General features: G+C 41.9%; 1 protein-coding gene and 1 long non-coding RNA gene across 40 annotated transcripts in view; one reads left to right on the top strand and one right to left on the bottom strand.

The window, feature by feature from the left end:
* LOC116062468 overlaps positions 1-12,368 on the top strand; it is a 51,481-nt gene extending 39,113 nt beyond the window's left edge. For 2 of the 3 annotated variants that reach the window (XR_004898116.1, XR_004108004.2), the window contains exons 4-5: positions 12,092-12,164; positions 12,246-12,368. This is a non-coding gene — a long non-coding RNA (uncharacterized LOC116062468). Of the gene's footprint in view, positions 1-10,870; positions 10,925-12,091; positions 12,165-12,245 lie in introns of all 3 variants that reach the window. The other variant, XR_004108005.2, reaches the window with a different exon arrangement.
* The window catches only part of prom1a (prominin 1a), an 89,898-nt gene that overhangs the window by 55,431 nt on the left and 14,540 nt on the right, over positions 1-19,927 (bottom strand). The gene's annotated exons all lie outside the window — the stretch shown is intronic.

The raw sequence follows: 19,927 nt of genomic DNA, 5'->3' as shown, positions 1-19,927 counted from the left end.
CCCAGAAAACTGCAGGTCTGCCACATCTCTCAGTTCTTTTAAATCAAAGCTAAAGACCTATCTTTTTGATGTTGCCTTTCTTTAAATAACTGTTCATTTCTTATACTGATGTTGCATTGTTGACACTGTATGACAATCTATATAAGCATATAAAGAGAAATTCCTATTTTATCTGCTTTTATATATTTAACTGTTTTAACTGCTCTTTAATGTTTAATTTCTTATACTGCACTGTAACTTTTATTCTCGTATTTTATCTGTTTTTAATTTTTTAATCAGTTTTTATGTAAAGCACTTTGAATTGCCCTGTTGCTGAAATGTGCTATACAAATAAAGCTGCCTTGCCTTTCTTTCCCAGGAGCTGACATTTTTTAGGGATAACCGCTCATTCACGTCCATGCTAACGTCTCGTGAGCACAGTTTGCGGCTCGCCGACACGGGTCCGACACATTGCAGTTCTTCTTCTACTTCTTTTAATTGCGACTTGCAACCAGAGAAGAAAAAGCTGCATACGTTCGCACAAAAAAAAGCAACAACAAACAACAGTTTCCTTCAAAATAAAAGCAATGCAGTTGTATTCCATGCATGTACACTTATTTACGTTTGATTACTAACTTCCCATTGACCTCACGTGGGTCGGTCTGTTTACAATTTGTTGTGGTTGCTATGCCATTATTCGAATAATATTCGAAGATTTAATGCTCAAATACAGCCTGTTATTAATATGTATTACACTACTCAGGCTTATGTATTGTCAATGCCACTATAAGCATGTGGTTGTTGTTACATATTTTGTCCACTAGAGGGACTTCCAACATTCGCCTGGTCTTGAAGGGGACCTACGTCACAGCGCATTGCATTTCCGACACGCTGCTCTCTGTTTACATTCATTTTCCACCACGAGCACACAGCGACACAAATCAACAGAGAACTCGGTAATGAAACATTATCTAACCAGTGTAGTGAAGCAGCTCTGTTGTAAAGTTAGCACAATGACATGTTAGAAAGCAGAGCCGAAACGATTTGTTTGTTTTCGAGATTGTGACTTAATTTCGGTCGATTTCGAATTAAAATCGAAATTGTGACACCCTTAATCGTGATGAATCGAGATATCGAATTGAATCACTGACATGATAATCATAATCAAATCGGGAGATCAGTGAAGATTCACACCTCTACTTTGTAGCATCATTTTAAAGTTCATGTCCATGTAACCTTATCTTAGCATTTGCATGGATGTGTCTGCACTCTTTCCCTTAATTTACTGTCTGTGGAGTTTACCCCGACTAACAACATAGTAAAAAATATAGCTGAATATGAGCAGTCCTCTCCTGGAACATCACCTTATCGTGGTGGAGAGGTTTGTGTGTCCCTATGAACCTGAGGGCTGTGTTGTCTGGAGCTTTGTGCTCCTGGTAGGGTCTCCCAAGGCAAAGTGGTCTCAGGTGAGGGGCCAGACAAAGAATGGTTCAAAAACCCTATGAGTGACCGAGGAAGAGATGGAGTGACCCTGCCCGGAGGAAGCCCGGGGCCCCCGTCTGGAGCCAGGCCCAGATGGAGGGCTCGTCAGCGAACGTCTGGTGGCCGGGTTTGCCATGGAGCCCGGCCGGGCACAGCCCGAAAAAGCTACGTGGCATCCATCTCTCCATCCCATGGGCCCACCACCTGTGGGAGGAACCGCTGGGGTCGGGTGCGCTGCCACATGGGTGGCAGTGAAGGTCAGGGGCCTCGACGGACCAGACCCGGGCAGCAGACGCTGGCTCTGGGGACGTGGAATGTCACCTCTCTGTGGGGGAAGGAGCCGGAACTGGTGCGGGAGGTGGAGCGCTACCGGTTAGATCTGGTGGGGCTTACCTCTACGCACAGTCTCGGTTCTGGAACCATACTCCTGGATAGGGGTTGGACTCTTTTCTTCTCCGGAGTTGCCCAGGGTGTGAGGCGCCGGGCGGGTGTGGGGATACTCACAAGCCCCCGGCTGAGCGCCGCTACGTTGGAGTTTACCCCGGTGGACGAGAGGGTCTCCTCCCTACGCCTGCGGGTTGTGGGGGGGAAAACTCTGACTGTTGTTTGTGCATATGCACCAAACAAGAGTTCGGAGTATTCGGCCTTCTTGGAGACCTTGAGTGGAGTCCTATATGGGGCTCCAGTGGGGGACTCCATAGTTCTGCTGGGGGACTTCAACGCGCACGTGGGCAATGATGGAGACACATGGAGAGGCGTGATTGGGAGGAACGGCCTCCCTGATCTAAACCAGAGTGGTTGTTTGTTGTTGGACTTCTGTGCTAGTCATGGATTGTCTATAACGAACACCATGTTCGAACATAGGGATGCTCATAAGTGTACTTGGTACCAGAGCACCCTAGGCCAAAGGTCAATGATCGATTTTATAATCGTTTCATCTGATCTGAGGCCGTATGTTTTGGACACTCGGGTGAAGAGAGGGGCAGAGCTGTCAACCGATCACCATCTGGTGGTGAGTTGGGTCAGGGGGTGGGGGAAGATTCTGGACAGACCTGGTAATCCCAAACGGGTAGTGCGGGTAAATTGGGAACGTCTGGAGGAGGCCCCTGTCCGACAGACTTTCAACTCACACCTCCGGTGGAGCTTTTCGTGCATCCCTGTGGAGGCTGGGGGCATTGAACCCGAGTGGACATTGTTCAAAGTTTCCATTGCTGAAGCTGCGGCGAGGAGCTGTGGTCTTAGGGTCTTAGGTGCCTCAAGGGGCGGTAACCCACGAACACCGTGGTGGACACCGGTGGTCAGGGAAGCCGTCCGACTGAAGGAGTCTTTCTGGGATATGTTATCCCAGAGGACTCCGGAGGCAGTGGCAAAGTACCGAAGGGCCCGAAGGGCTGCAGCCTCTGCCGTGAAAGAGGCAAAGCAGCGGGTGTGGGAAAAGTTCGGAGAAGACATGGAGAAGGACTTTCGGTCGGCACCAAGGTGCTTCTGGAAAACCGTTCGCCACCTCAGGAGGGGGAAGCGGGGAACCATCCAAGCTGTGTACAGTAAGGATGGGACGCTGTTGACCTCAACTGAGGAGGTAATAGGGCGGTGGAAGGAGCACTTTGAGGAACTCCTAAATCCGACTAATACGCCCTCTATGGTAGAGGCAAAGCTGGAGGATGATGGGGGATTGTCGTCAATTTCCCGGGTGGAAGTTGCTGAGGTAGTTAAACAACTCCACAGTGGCAAAGCCCCAGGGATTGATGAGATCCGTCCAGAAATGCTTAAAGCTCTGGGTGTGGAGGGGTTGTCTTGGTTGACACGCCTCTTCAACATTGCGTGGAAGTCTGGGACGGTGCCTAAGGAGTGGCAGACCGGGGTGGTGGTTCCCCTTTTCAAAAAGGGGGACCAGAGGGTGTGTGCCAATTATAGGGGTATTACACTTCTCAGCCTCCCTGGTAAAGTCTTCTCCAAGGTGCTGGAAAGGAGGGTTCGGTCGATAGTCGAACCTCAGGTTGAAGAGGAACAATGCGGATTCCGTCCTGGTCGTGGAACAACGGACCAGATCTTTACTCTCGCAAGGATCCTGGAGGGAGCCTGGGAGATGCCCAACCGGTCTACATGTGCTTTGTGGATCTGGAGAAGGCCTATGACCGGGTCCCCCGGGAGATACTGTGAGAGGTGCTGCGGGAGTATGGGGTGAGGGGGTCCCTTCTCAGGGCCATCCAATCTCTGTACAACCAAAGCGAGAACTGTGTCCGGGTTCTCGGCAGTAAGTCGGACTCGTTTCAGGTGAGAGTTGGCCTCCGCCAGGGCTGCGCTTTGTCACCAATCCTGTTTGTAGTATTTATGGACAGGATATCGAGGCGTAGTCGGGGTGGAGAGGGGTTGCAGTTCGGTGGGCTGGGGATCTCATCGCTGCTCTTTGCAGATGATGTGGTCCTGATGGCATCATCGGTCTGTGACCTTCAGCACTCACTGGATCGGTTCGCAGCCGAGTGTGAAGCGGCTGGGATGAGGATCAGCACCTCTAAATCGGAGGCCATGGTTCTCAGCAGGAAACCGATGGAGTGCCTTCTCCAGGTAGGGAATGAGTCCTTACCCCAAGTGAAGGAGTTCAAGTACCTTGGAGTCTTGTTCGCGAGTGAGGGAACAATGGAGCGGGAGATTGGTCGGAGAATCGGCGCAGCGGGTGCGGTATTACATTCAATTTATCGCACCGTTGTGACGAAAAGAGAGCTGAGCCAGAAGGCAAAGCTCTCGATCTACCGGTCAGTTTTCGTTCCTACCCTCACCTATGGTCATGAAGGTTGGGTCATGACCGAAAGAACGAGATCCAGGGTACAAGCGGCCGAAATGGGTTTCCTCAGGAGGGTGGCTGGTGTCTCCCTTAGAGATAGGGTGAGAAGCTCAGTCATCCGTGAGGAGCTCGGAGTAGAGCCGCTGCTCCTTTGCGTCGAAAGGAGCCAGTTGAGGTGGTTCGGGCATCTGGTAAGGATGCCCCCTGGGCGCCTCCCTAGGGAGGTGTTCCAGGCACGTCCAGCTGGGAGGAGGCCTCGGGGAAGACCCAGGACTAGGTGGAGGGATTATATCTCCAACCTGGCCTGGGAACGCCTCGGGATCCCCCAGTCGGAGCTGGTTAACGTGGCTCGGGAAAGGGAAGTTTGGGGTCCCCTGCTGGAGCTGCTACCCCCGCGACCCGAGACCGGATAAGCGGACGAAGATGGATGGATGGATGGATGGATGAGCAGCCCAGACTGCATTTTGCCCCTAATTGATTGTTTATGCTTGGCTTTCCTGCTGTCTGCCAGGTAACATCATTTATACAATTACAATATATCTTTGTACTCAAATGATATGTATTTTTCTCCCCTTTAATTGGTTCAAAATATGCAAACACACCACTCATATAGACGAGAGGACTGACACCTGCATTAAGCCAACAGCATCGATTTGAGTTTGCCAGTTAAAATCGATTCAAAGCAAAGGCGTGTATTTTTATTTATTTAAACACTGCATCGTAGCTACTGTTCATGCTGCTAGTGCTGGTTGACTGGCTGAATATGTGAGCTTTCTCTTCTGCAGAGATAGATGAGAAAAAAGTACATTCTAGAAATAGTAGAAAATATCATATAAACATTGGCTAGAATGACAGGCTGCTGTTTTTTAAGATTAAGTTCAGTCTTGGAAAGACAAAAAAAACATTTTTAATCCCACTGCTGGTTTGAATTATGAATCAAATCTGGTCATCTTGAATTTGTTTTGGTTGTAATTGATTCCAGTGGGATCTAGTTTTCACAAAACTTCCATAGAAATGTCTTTAACTATACTGTCCCTCTGTATGCTCCAAACTGTCATTTTCTTTCCACCAAAATATGTCTAAATACACTGATTTCATCTCAGTCCTTACCATAGACTGTATGAACATCACCTAACTCTATCTAAATCTAAATATTGGCAAAGAGTTGGAGCGTGGATGAAGCTGAGGCAGGCCGAATTAAGCCACACACAACACCCACAACTGCGCTTTGCATGATTTTAGTTACATTTTTACAACAGCTCCTTCTGTATATTGAGAGCGACTGAGAACCCGAGTCCGATTTTTTTTTTTTTTTTTTTTTTCTTTTTCTTAGATGTGAGCAGGGCGGGGTTCAATGTCTTTTACAGATCACTATTGCTGGACACACTTTGACTCTTGTCTGTGTTCCTAATTACTAAATAGCTTTAGCCATATTTTGTATTGAAAAATTGATATCGCCTTTTGTGTAGTATATGTAGGGCTTACAATTCTAAATGCTAGGGCCGATATGATACCTGAGTTTTGGTACCCTTTTTTATTAAAAAATGAAGCCAAAGTTGCCAAATATTAAATTGTCAAAACACAAGCAGTCATACGAGAACTTTGCCCTAATAAAATAGTCTAAAACTGAAAAAAAGATTTAAAATGTCTCATCAAAGAATTAGTAATCAATATGATGACTGGCCAGACATTTAATGCCAGCTTTCAGTACTGATTAGAGTACAATATAGTACCAGTAGGATAGTTTTTGATAATCAGTATGAAGAAAGTATTACATGTAGCCATAAAAATTAGTACATCTTACAGCGTTCATTTGTGTAATATTTGTTCTAATAATACTTTCTAAAATATTAAAAATAATGTTTCATGTAGAAGGACATCTGCAATAATATAGCTTCCGTGAGGTCAAGTATAATAGTGTTTCTGATGTTCAGTGTTTTTAATTCTTTCCATAATTTGAATTCTTTTACAGCTCAGTAGTCAGGTTTTTTTTCTTCTCATGACAGTAGTTTTTACAGAGTCTGCATGAGCAATAGGACATCCTGTGGTTGTTATTGAAGCAGAGCTGTTGAGATGACTGACCTTTGTAAAAGCTGTGCTGAGGCACAAACTGCATAAACTATTCAGGAATATCATGTAACAGAATAGTTACATGATAGACAACAGACAAAGCCAGTAACATTATCCATGTGGGAGATTACAGCTTTTTTCAATATAAATGTAACCCAAAACAGGTCCAATTGACAATGAAGCTGCCTAGAGGGGGGTGAGACAAGTGAGTAGCGTTAAAGGGCACACAACACACTTTCCACTATAGTACTGAAAAGAAAATACATATTGTCAAAAAGCTAGTTTTAATCATTCACTTCTCTGCCAGTTACCATAAGGACAAACACATACTGTGTCTCTTCTACTTCACATCAACAGTTGTGTGACTTTGACATTCAGGGACAGATGTACTCATGCTTTTGCGCCCACTTCAGGCGTATTAGTTTCACAACGTGCACGTAAAAGCATGGCGAGGGAAAGTGGGAGTTTCCTATAAAGAGATGGGAGGGGAAGCGTAAAGTGTGCCTAATTATGTATTCCGTGGTGTGTACAAAAACCGCCTGTGAAAGCGTGCCTCTATTTTGCGGTGAAAATTCTCCGCCGGTGTAAACCTGGAAGCGGGTTTCCTCGCATATATCTCCTGTTGAAATGGCAGCAGTAATCTGAGCAAGACGAAGACATAGGCCAAAGAGACGAGCTGAAAAGATTTTTGCCACAAGGATCACACTTTTTCGGTTGAGTGAACACGAAATCATTAAGCGTTACAGATTAAGCAGCCATGCAATATTACAGTTACTGGAAGAAATCAAAGAGGACATTGAATCTCCGACTCAGCGTTCACATTCCATTCCAGCAGTTGTTAAACTCCTCGCTACATTACAAATATTGGCATCAGGATCATTTCAAACAGTCATGGCATCAGCAGTGGGAATATCGCAGTCTGCACTCAGCCGTATCATAGCACAAGTACTTAACGCTTTGCTACAGCGCAATTTACGGTATAGTGGGCAGAGAAAGGCGCTGATTACCCGATGAACTGCAGGTTTGGTAAATACGACATAAGCTGAAATATCACAGCGTGCACTTTCTGCGGGTTGGCCATGGCGCTGATAACGCTACAATTGCAAATGTACGTACATCTGGCCCTCAGGCTCTCACTATTCTTGTCTGTAATGTTGGAAACCTTGTAATCTAAATCTTAACTGCTGCGGCTGCAATCACTCAAAGTCAAAGCCTGCAAAAATGCAAATGTAAATGCACAAATGTATCTTTGTAAGGCTGTGCGTGACGCTCATTCAGATGGTATCTTCATCTTGATAAACCGTCAGTGCTGCTATATTTAAAGACAGCACAAGAAATATTTGCACTGTGAAGATATACGGTAGTAGTGTTATATTTTGGAAGAAGTCTTGTAAACATTTCATACATTGGTTAAAACAAATTAAATCCACCTCACAAGCTGTGTGGACCATTACTTTGCCTATGATGATTATGAACTGATACTGGCTCACAAGTCAAAATCAAGCATTTTAAATATCGTTTAATTTTAAACACATAAAATTAACAGACATTTAGGAGGTGTAAAAGAATACTCCACACATTTAACATTGCATTTCTATGAAATTGAAGGACTCACGATGGGCAATTTGGAAAAAAAAATGGGAGTGGAGCTGTGACTTATAGACAAGCAGTGCAGCAGGAACTGCTCAGAAAAAAGTGGCAGAAAAATTCCAATCCAACTTGCTCCAAAAGCCACCAGCCGAATCAACAAAACTCCCCCATACTAACTTCCCCATACTAAGCCCCGGCAGTTGTCTGTGACAACACCCGTTGCTAACAGGCTTATTATAAAAATAAATAAGTAAGTAAGTAAGCCTGGCCATGAGATACACTTTCACACCACAAAACTTCATTCAGCCCCGCTCTGCTTGTAAGGCGTATGGTGCAACAAAGCAAACAGGCAGTGGGAATTTTTCCTGAACAGAGGAACGCTGTTGCCAACTACGTGGATTCTCCCTCACAAAGTTATCTGAGGACACACGCACAAACGAAAGAGAGCTTTATGTTAAGAATAAAATTCAGCAGGAGTTGTAACACTAATGCCGACAGGGAACTCTGCTTGGCCTTTCCGTCACTTGTGTGACTTAAACCAGTATTTTTGCCGATGCCTTCATTTTTTACACTAGTGTAATAATGCATTACATTTTCATATAAGACTCTAAGACTTTAGAGTTGCTATAATCAAAACTTTTATATTACAATAGATCAAATGACTACATGTATGTATGTGAGTATGTATGACATGTACAGTCCGTTTTAGCATCTTTGAGCTCATTGTTTTGGCTTTACAGCCTGCAACTTTGCTGTTTTGGTTCAGTCTCAAGGCCGTTTTATGGTCGTGCGTAGAATCGACAACGTACCCCCGCAGACCACTCTGCGTCTTGGCCGGACCCTACGCCGTAGCCTGACGTGCACCTCTCGAAAAATTTAACTACACGTTGCGGCCACGCACGTCGCTCGGCCGTGGCTTGGTAGCGTTGCATTTCCCCCGACTCATTTCCTGGTTCTCCTTCTCCATAAACAACATGAAATCAAGAAGATGGTTAACTTTTCCTGCTCCAGATGTCCCACCGTGGTCAGAAAGCACAGGGGAGACACTTTGTTCTCACTATGCCTCTAGAGTCACAACTTGCTCCGAAGACAATTGCCGTCACTCTCTCACTTTCTCCCTCGCTCTATCACCATCAAAATATTTTTTGTTGCCCGATACGGTCACCATAGTGTGTGTGCCTATAGCAAATAATAGTTTTTACATTGAACACAAAGGTCCGGCAGGTATTTTTCTTTTTTAGAAAACAAAAGAAGCAATACTGCTGTGTTTGGAACAGAATAGTTACCAGGCAGAACAAGGAAAGTAAAAGAAAAGTGCACCAGCGAATGAAACTCAAAGTTCATAAATAGAGATATCCAGCAAAGTACCACCTCACTGTTTGGCAGGTTAAACAGTGTAGGTGTAATTATACAGAAGATTTCCACTTTAATAACTGCATATGTCATGCCAATATGTTTTGCTGTTGAGTCGTTTTGGTACCCAGGATGCCTTTTGACACCTTATGGAGGTGTCATCAGGGCCTCAGGCTGTGATCAGACACAAGACTTTTCTCAAGGTGACGCTATAAATGTCTAGTAACAGAAGGAGCTAAAAGCATGCAGGGAACATTTCTCCATCCTTGTTGCTATGCAACAAAAAAAGTTTTCAGTATTTTTAGATGATAGCTTTGGCTTTTTTGTGTTTACTAGAAAAGTCGTTACTAGAAAGAGTGAAACAAGTGATGGCAGACAAGAAAGATAGAGAGAGAGAGAAGATAATTATGCAACAAAAGTCATTAGTCTGATTCATATCCGACATCTACATACAGTACTATAGCTCGATACAAACTGCGCTACAAGTCATCTCTCAGCTTAAAGGGGCGCTCCACTGATTTTTACTCAAGAAGGCCAGTTTACGAAGAATCCCACTCACTGTGCCAGGTTGTAAGTTGTCTGCAGTTATGTAGGAGCTTTGTTAAGTCTGACAAAATAACCCCTTCATGAGGTAAAATGTGGTCTTAGATACGTCTAGTGTTGTACATTTCATGTGCGGCACATGTTAAGTAATCATACGTTAGAGCTGGATCTCTCTTACTTTGCCCAAAATGCATTACATCCAAAACACAAGGTACACAGTCTGGGCAACACGTGTACTTGGAAAATAACTGACAACACTAGCTATATTACAAAATGCAACCTGTGTGATTGTAGCCTAATTCGAATAAACACATTCTACATGCACAATGACTTCCACTTCCTGTTTCTCCTGTTTTCACACACCAAGGTCCTGAGACATCACCACCGGGTTGCAAGATAAATCTGAGAGGTAGTGACATTAACAGGATATGAAAAAACATGGTTCTCCCACACAGATTTCTATTGTCTTTTTTGAAAAGTGTCTAACCTTTGCTTTTGCATTGTAAAAATACTGAATAGTTTTAGTTCTTTAGGCCTCTAAAAAGTAATCAAATTAAACAACCAGAGAAGGAAAATTTGATTGATCCACTCACAACTCATCGACATGTGAAACTTATCACAAGTGGACATTGCTTAATTTGAATGTGTCAAAAGCCAAACTGTTTGAGAAGTACAGGTGTAGATGATTGTAAAAAAAAATTATGTACACCCTTAGATGTAGTGGAACTTAGATAACCTACTCTATGGCTTATAGTTTATGATCCATATGACGCAAACAACCTAAGATATTGAAATCAATTGCTACGATACCTACTGCTACCTCATAACAACAAACTAATGATGTTGTAGCCCTGACATTCAAATTACATGATATTGATAGTACTTGTGGTCATTTGTAGTCATAAACATTGAAATTTGCCTATAAAAATGTGGTGAAATCTCTTGCATCAGATCCTGTTTTGGTAAATGTCACAAAAGTGAATGTTGGCATGTTAGTGACTTGACATTTAACTTAAATGTTTCTGATAAAGAGGAACAGCCGTGTGTGTGTGTGTTTGTGTCCCCTGACAGAGCGTATCAGAACTGACTTCCCATGAGCTTGGTGTAAAAACACCTCTGCACAAGGTAAACACTCTGTTACCATAGCATCTGTATCTATGGAGAAAGAATCAGGCTTAGCTTTACAAAACTAACAGACAGGAGCACGCACGCACGCACGCACGCACGCACGCACGCACGCACGCACACACACACAAACAAACATACACAAACTTACAAAACTACAAGGTGCAAAGGTATTTAATATAAAACTGTTAATCTTTTACCTTGATGACTTGGTAACAATGTTCCCACCAATTACATTTGCAGGATTAAACTGAATTGAGAGGTTGAGTGTGCCTCCTTTTGGTATCCCTGATGGTTTAACTAATAAAAAAGGTATTAGTTGGTCTTAACCTGCCATGAGAAAGTTATCCCTCACATTTCAATTAAAAAGGAATATCCCTGTGGTTTCAATCTCAGCCCGTTGTTAGATATTTATGTTAAAGCATGAAATGCTTTTTCCATCTGTGTACATACAGTAAATGTTTATGCGTGGGTGTGTGAGGAGCACTTTGTAAACAGCTGAGTCTTTTAGCAACATATACAGCTGAGGTCCCACACTCCACTTAACTCTGTTTTCACACAGGAGCCAGATGAGCACATGAGTAAGACACGCACATAGAAAACAAACTAACATCCATATGTCTTATCTGCACACATGCACCAATACATACATAATGTTGTACTGTACAATCCAGTGTCCACATTTAGTATGTTAAACATGACAGCCTGCCCTCAAGTGGAAATCACGTTGATAAGTAGAAATGCATGACAGAGGGAGAAGCAAACACACTTAACACGCACTACAGATAAAAATAAATCTGGGCAACATGGCAACAGACACTAATAAAGAATGTTATATTGCACAGGGACTTCAATCTTACATCTTGTCCACTGACTTCCAAAAATGGCAATATGAATCCTGTGTACTGGGGCTCTGAATAATAAACATAAAGTAGACTGATGTGCCTGCAGAGATGCATACAGTATAGTCTACTGTGTATTTCTCAGCAGTCACTAAGATGTTTAGTATTCTGCAGATGGTTGTTCATTACAGTACTGTTAACAACTCAATCTTTTCAATTCAAAAAGTAAAATTAAAAAGTGATCCTCTGATTTTGTTACATATTTATCTACATTGATATTTCTATATTCTCAATCAATTTTTATTTGTCATGTATTCTGTTTCAGTGCTGATATAACTGGATTGGACAATTTGTTACATCTTGAGAATATTGAGACCAACATCATCCAGGTTTATCAGGTAAATGTTCATATAGCATGCGTACATACTGTTCTATGCTGTGCATCTTGACATAACATATTGTATATTTTTATATCTCAGATACAGTGACCAGATGAGAATGAAATTCGGGACAGGTGAGTTGGGGGTGTGTGTGGTAATGTGGCCCCTTTGGATGTAGCCTCCAGTACATTACATTCAGTGTCAACAAGCAGCAACAATAAAACACATGAAAATCAAAACTCAACATTAAAATGTATTATTTTTGTCAATGAACATAAAGTCAAAGTCAACTTTCTGTCATTAGGGAAAAGAAACTTTGTGACGTCTGCCTCCCTTCTGTGCGAAATGCCAAATTCTTTCCTGCAGACTTTGCAAAACGCTTAATTTTAATGTTATTTAATGTGTGGCACGTCAAAATAGTGCTTCACAATGTTCAGCATTAAATGATTTATTAGGCTTTAACTTTTTAAAACTTTATTTGATTTATTGTAATTTTCAGGACAAATGCTTGTAATTCGGGACCATACTGATCTGACATCTTTTCCGGATGTCTGGTCACCCTACTCTCAGAACTCAGCACTATGCTTAAGTTATTCTATGGACAGCATTTAAATTACCTAATGCTAATTACATTAGCATCTCAATATGATTCAAAGTGCTTGTCGGACCGCCAAACAGCATCTGAAACCCCCTCTCTCCACACATTTAAGATGTTGAGATTGGGAGGGGCTGCGTTCAACAATTTTTGTAACTTTTAAGAAACCGAAAATCTCACATTCGCAGCGTTTTTGCCAGCTGTGTGCAGTTAAAGTTAAAGGATTTGTACCTTTCATTCTTCACATAACTACTTCCATTACTTTTGGTGTGTAAATACGAGTGAAAGGCCACACAAATGCCTTCGAGGTGTGTTCGCCTTTATCCCCATTTCTGTGAGTGATTGCGTCAAAAACAAGAAACAAACAAAAAACAAAGAGCTCTTAAAGACAGATCAGGGAGCCACAAGGGGGCTTCGACAGCAGGATTTTCTGAACAGGTATAACATTTTAGGCTTTAGATGTGGTTGGAACAAACATGTTACAAACATACTAAGACCTTTTACGTTCTTAAACCTACATTGTGTAATTTTTTGAGTTGATTCTTAGCAAAAAACACTTTGTTCTTTCACAAATATGTACTCATTCATGTGTAATTACTTCCACCAACTAATCAAAGTATTCTCGTAAGCGTAGAATCTGACATTCAGAATCATTCAGAATACATACGAGCGACTCGCTTGAATGACGGCAGCCATGTAGCGCCTCCATCTTTAAAATACATCAGCCAAAGAGGGACATAGCTCTGCATTTCGCCCTCTTACACCTATTGGCACCGTGACGAATGCAAGGGGGAGATTACTCGCCAGGGAAGCGAAAAAGAGAATTAAAATGACAACGCGACAAAGGCAAAGCAACAAGACCAAAGTTAATATTGGAGTGGCTAGAACAGCTGCATGTAAACGATGGGAGAGAGCTAATTTTGGGTTCGGCCACCGTAGGAGGAAGGGCTAGAAAATAATATTCAGTTGGTTGTCATATACAATTTCACCGCTAGATGGGAGAAATTCTTACACAATGTAGCTTTAAAACACCCGAGTATGAGCCACATGGATTGGACAGTTGGGCTGGATTCTTTAGAAACTCAGAAACTAATTCATTGTTGTTTGATGTTGTACTTCCTGAATGAGCAAGATAAACTAAAACGTTCAAGATTTTCCACTGTTCTGAATACTCAGGTTCCAACAGTTTTTTCTACTATCAGCTCGGTGTCACTGGCCTTCTCTGGCCTACTATGATTGATTTTTTTTTTTTTATTTTAAGCTACTGCAGTGTTAATATTGTTGCATGTAGCTACATGCTAACGGCAGTAAAATCTGTAATCTTGGCTGCCAATGTTGTTAATTTCTCCCCAATTTCAGGTCACATTACTGTTGAAACATGTCCGGTTAGGTAGCATTTGGTTCAGAAGCCTTTATCTGCGATTTTTGACGGTAGAAATGCTGCTATATTCTATTATTGTGCACTGCTAACTGTAGCAGCTGCATGCTAAGGCCAGGGAAACCTGTAATCTTGGCTGCCAATGTTTATTTCTCCCCAATTCTGGTCACACTGCTGCTGAAACATGTTCGGTTGTGTCATATTTGGTTTATAAGCCTTTATTGGTGTTTTTCATGGTACAAAGTCCTGCTTTATAGACTGGGCTTTTTTGGGAGGGGGGCTTAAAGAGACAGGCGCTCCTACAGAGCATCTCAGACAGAGGGTGAATACAGGTGCAGCAGCCATGGGCAGTATGAGAAAAATAGTGTTTTTTGAACATTAAAGCATGTAAACATGTTCTAGTACAAATACAAGTATAAACCTGAAAATGCTATATAATAGATCACCTTTAAAGGAACACACCGACTTATTGGGACTTTAGCGTATTCACCGTATCCCCCAGAGTTAGACAAGTCGATACATACCCTTCTCATCTCCGTGCGTGTTGTAACTCTGTCTGACGGCCCCAGCGCTAGCTTAGCCTAGCACAGATCCTGGAGGTAACCGGTTCCAACTATCCTACAAAATAACAAGGTCACTATGCTTTTACTATCTAGTAATTGTTGACTCTATTACTCCAACTCTGAGCGAACTCCAGGTGAACTCTCTGCTCCTCACCACCTCAGGTGTTGCTAGCAATCACTCCGCCCAAGAAGCAGAAGTAGCAGTGCTTCGCCTTTCTGAGAATATAGTTCCCAGTTTGTATACAGTTAGAAGACAGCTGTGTCTCACATGACCTTGTTATTTGTACACTCTGTGACTATACAAATCATAACATGTAAATAGGAACATGTTGGCATTATTTTGTCACTTATTCGGAGCAATAGGCTAGTTGGAACCGGTTACCTCCAGGATCTGTGCTAGGCTATGCTAGCGCTGGGGGCGTCAGACAGAGTTACAACACGCACGGAGATGAGAAGGGTATGTATGGACTTATCTAACTCTGGGGGTTACGGTGAATAAGCTAAAGTCCCAATAAGTCGGTGTGTTCCTTTAAAAGAAGTGAGAAATCCAGTAAATCAACATTTTCTGTTCGCGCAGCCAAACATTCACTAAATCTTCTTGGATTCTAACTATTGCATCCTGATCTTCTTGCTTCAAGCTTTCTACTCCTACCTTTGGCCTAACAAGTTTATTTTAGGGCCAAGGCCAAGCAGTCTGGTCAGCATGTTGACTGCCGGACAGACAGTCAAGAGGATTGGCTCTGCAGTCCTGCCCAGGTAAACAACGTCCCAGATTACCATCAGATAATTGAGACTGAAGCCAGGCTTGTAAGGTGACAATGACAGACAGGAACTGTGACCGGCAAACCACTCCGAGGAGACAATCTAACATCTACCTGCCTAAAGTTAACATGAGAAAAGGAGACATGCTATTAAATTGTCTGGGGCAGAACTTCCTCAGGAGAACTGCAAAAAAAGCTTATTTTAGCCATGTAGCTGATGTTATTATCCAGAATGCATTGTGCTTAAGAAGGAGAAGCCGTTTTGTGTTTTTCTTACACTCTAATTCTCTCTCCCTCTTGGTAAACAACAATTAACAGTAGGTCATGATCACTTTGCTAAAAAAAAAGTTAAGATAAATTAATAAACTGCACATTGATTACTTGTGCACCTAGTTTTAAGTTTTGATACCATTACAGCGAATGAGGACTATCAGTAAGAGGACAGAAAAGTAATTAAACAGCAGTACCAGTATTGATAAACTAACAATACTCATTCTTATACATGTGATAAAATCAACCAGGGCTGGTTGGGAATAAACAACTTAAGATCAATGCTACTTTTCTGATCAAGCATACTTTAGCTATTACAGGCCCAAAATGTGACACAGCCATGTTCCTGTGACACATCCTATTCAGGGGAACTATCTCTGCACTACTGAGTGAAGGCTACAAGCATCTTGTGAAGACGTGTGACGGGCGGCATCGAGGCTAAACTGCACGCTGAAAGAGGAAGGTCGTTTAGAGTAGTCATCTCTGGGGTTGGCAGGTTGACCCCTTACCGCCGCACATCTGCAATTACAACTCAGCATGTCCCCAGAGTCGACTCGTAGCGGGCACCACTGCACCCACCAATGAAGCGGAACAAGGGGACAGAGAATGCATGACTTGCCATCCATTCAGCAGGACTGAGCCGCTCGCTTCGCCTTGCCCTTGCCTCTCCTGCTTGGCTAACCAGGCCTGACCCAAATATGATGTCCCCGAATGAGACACGGCTTTAGCAGCACCCGGGGAAGTGGCAGCTCCAACGCACATCCTCTATTTATTTCTTTTCCCTTTCCTTTTTTCTGTCTTGCTTCTTTAAATAAGCTGATCTCTTCGCAGCTTTTCTTGCTCCAGTGATCTTTTGATTTCCGTCTCTACCTGTGCCTTCACTCGGTCTGGCTTTGCCACATTTGTCACCTGCTCTGTCAGATAGCTGGGAGCTTAAGCTAATGGTGGCATTATAATATTACCTTGAAATGTCTCAAACTTTCAACAATCTTAATGCCATAGCTCCTATCTCCTCTTACTTGTGCTGCTGATATGCCAGCCCCTGGTGAAGCAAGCTGTCTAAATGAGATGCATCACTTTCCTCTCAGAACCCAGGAGCTGCTTGTTCAGTCTATTGATCGACTTCTTCCCCCTTATACTGTAAGAACACACATCAACACTGAGACTCAATGACACAGTGAATGGCCTTTCACTGTGAAATGTATCAGGCAACACATTGTGATGGAGTCATACCGCTTGAAATACATTTTTATTGTCTTAGTAAAACGTAAATAGCTGTATCAGCGAAATGTACGCATTTCTTTGAAGCACTAGTCATTTTAAATTCCTAACCACAAATAAACAAACACATAAGCACTGCACTGACAAGACTAATATACAGTTTTTTGTGGGTTATTTGAAAGCAAATAAAGTCACAATGGGGGGTCTTTGAGCATGGAACAAAGCTAATCTTGGGCTCACTTTTGAAGGTACATTTTGTGCATTGACAGTAAAAATTAAAGGTACAAAAAAAGGAAACGGTAGTGCTGGCTAAGTGAAGAGAAGAAATCATGCCACATTGGTGTGTTTTGCACATTAAAATGTATTTTTTCTTAAATACAAAGATTAGTTTGCCGTTAGTTTTAAAATATTTGTAGATTAAATACATTGTAAGAGGACAGTGTCTAAAATGCCATTTCAGGCAGATTCTTGGGGATTAAACAATAAACAAATGAGTTGGCAGGGTGGCATAGAGCTGAGAGCATCTGACCTGTCAAAGGACACGGATTGGTGTTAGGGTGTTGTTTTGGGTACCGGAGAGTAGGGCTGCACAATTAATCGCAATTTTATCGAAATTGCAATATGGACTATTGTAATATCCAAATCGCAGGGGGGTGGGGGGTGGCGCAATGTTTGTTAAAGGCATAACATGTGTCAAACACTTCTGAATTAAGTATTGTGGTGCTCCAGCCTACAAATTGTATCCTACAGACTAAAGAAAAAAATCTTTGTTTTGTACAGATCCTTGAAAAAAATCACATTATAATCATTTACATTTTTAAAAATTTTAATATTTTTCTAGGAAAATAAGAATAATGATACAAAAATAAAATTCCCTCCAATATCGTGGATCATATCGCAATCGAAATATCAGTCAAAATAATCGCAATTAGATATTTTCCTCACATCGTGCAGCCCTACCGGAGAGACAAAGAAATACCAGGGTGTCCAGTTTAGATCCATGATTTTGAAGGCTTATGAGATGCAACATTACACTGCTGTTTATACTATTAGTTAAACAGCAGTGTAATGTTCATCATGGCAGCCATCATTTTAGCTTTTGTTGTGACAATCGTAAAGTAATTTTAGATAATAACAAAGTAGAAATATAGAGTTAATGTTACAAGTCCTTTGCGTTGGCACCCCCACCATGTCGAAGCAGTGGTTCGGTTCAATGAATGAATGAGGGGGTTGTTTCCTTGCTGAACGCAGCCTGGAAAGTTCTGAGGTTTTGCTGAAGGATTCAAATCTTGACACATGCACAGTTGTGACAGAAATCTGACCTCTGACTCTTTGATTGTCTCTTATACATAAACAAACGGTTGATGATCTCCATAAACAATAAAAGTTTCATACATGGTGAGACCTAAAAGCTTTATGAACTGTAATGGCTCAATAAAACTACACAAACAAATGTAACAGAGCCATAATTAAGGATGAGATTTTCAGTTAACTGCCCATTCAAATGTCACATAAACTGCCGTCTCCTGGATCTTTAATTGGTTTATTTAGTATTTTTTTTATTATTCGTTAGTTGAAGGTGAGGGAAACCTTTCTTCTTTGGAGCTGAAGTGGCGTTGAGCTGAGATTAAACTGCCCGTCCACCATCTTAACTTTCAGATGAGCTTTTTTGATGTTCAGCTGCTGCCCGTCTCTAGCTGTCTCCTCCATTACATCAATTTCTTTAAGCACATGCATGTGTCATTTCAATTTGGTAACATCATGCCCATTTTAGCAAATGATAATGTGTCATCCGTCCTTCAGGTTGTCTTAGAATCGTTAGTTTTGTATTACTTAAAATTTGTGTTTGTGGATTTGCCACATATTTAAATGACGGAATAATAATGGAATCGGTTAATTTACAACTGGCCACCTCATCTGGCTGGCTGAGCCTTCAGAAAGACTAATCCCAGATTTGTGGATCCATTTCAGGAGTAACAACATGTAGCTAAAGGCTATTTTGATATCTTTTCACAGGCCTGGAGCTGCAGGCAAGGAATTAAAGTGCTGTACAATGTTTCTTTTTGTGTTCTGATTATGCAGCGTGATCTTCTCTCACAAAGCTGGGGCAGTGGCAGCTTACATGTAATAGAAGCCAGTGTGTTATGTGAGAGCGTTTGTTTCTTTAACCTGCTAGAAAATCTCTTGGGTGGAAATAAAAAGCACGTTTCTCTCCTTTAACAACTAAAAGCCAAATGCAACACAGTGTAACATTAATTATATAGCACAATAATAAAGATACTGTGAAGAGTATGTTCCTCCACCACAAAAGGTTTATGTGACAAAATCACAAATGAAATGCCAATGTTTGACACATTAATGTAAAAGGCAAGTGCACAGTAAAGAATATGGCTGCAAATAATGGTTATTTTCTCTGTCTAGTAATCTGCCCTTTTTTAAATTGATTTATCAAGTGTTTAGACTATATAAAGTCAGAAAATAGGGAAAAATAATCCATCACATTTTTCTCACAACAGCCAGGACGTCACACTCAAAAATACAAAAATATGATATAAAACAAAACAAAATTGCATAGCCTCACAATTATTGATGCTGGGATTTTTGGCAATTTAACCTACGTTTTTTTTTTTAACAATTAATGGATTATCAAAATAGCTGTTGATAAAATTTCTGCTGATGGACTAATTGATTTAGTGGGGCTTTAGGAATCTACTTCAGAAATATATAGACAAGAGGAAAAAGAGAGACTGTAGCAAAATAACAAACAACTAGTGAGTTTTTTTATGGAAACCAGTTTATTAGTTTATAATAAGTCCCCCTTAATTCACTGTACAGTAAAAGGAGCAGCTTTAGCCTCTACCGCTAATTTCCAGCTGTAGTCCCCGGCCAGTTGACAATAGGCATCCTAAAATACAATGGTTAACAAATTACATCTATAATGACAGCAGGCCTAAGCAAAAAGGATTAAGACATACAGACAAGTGGCACACAAA

This window comes from Sander lucioperca, chromosome 1 (assembly GCF_008315115.2).
Source record: "Sander lucioperca isolate FBNREF2018 chromosome 1, SLUC_FBN_1.2, whole genome shotgun sequence".
In the NCBI taxonomy this organism is placed as follows: domain Eukaryota; kingdom Metazoa; phylum Chordata; class Actinopteri; order Perciformes; family Percidae; genus Sander; species Sander lucioperca.
The sequence above is the reverse complement of the archived record's forward strand: the minus strand, read 5'-3'. Positions and strand labels throughout refer to the sequence as shown.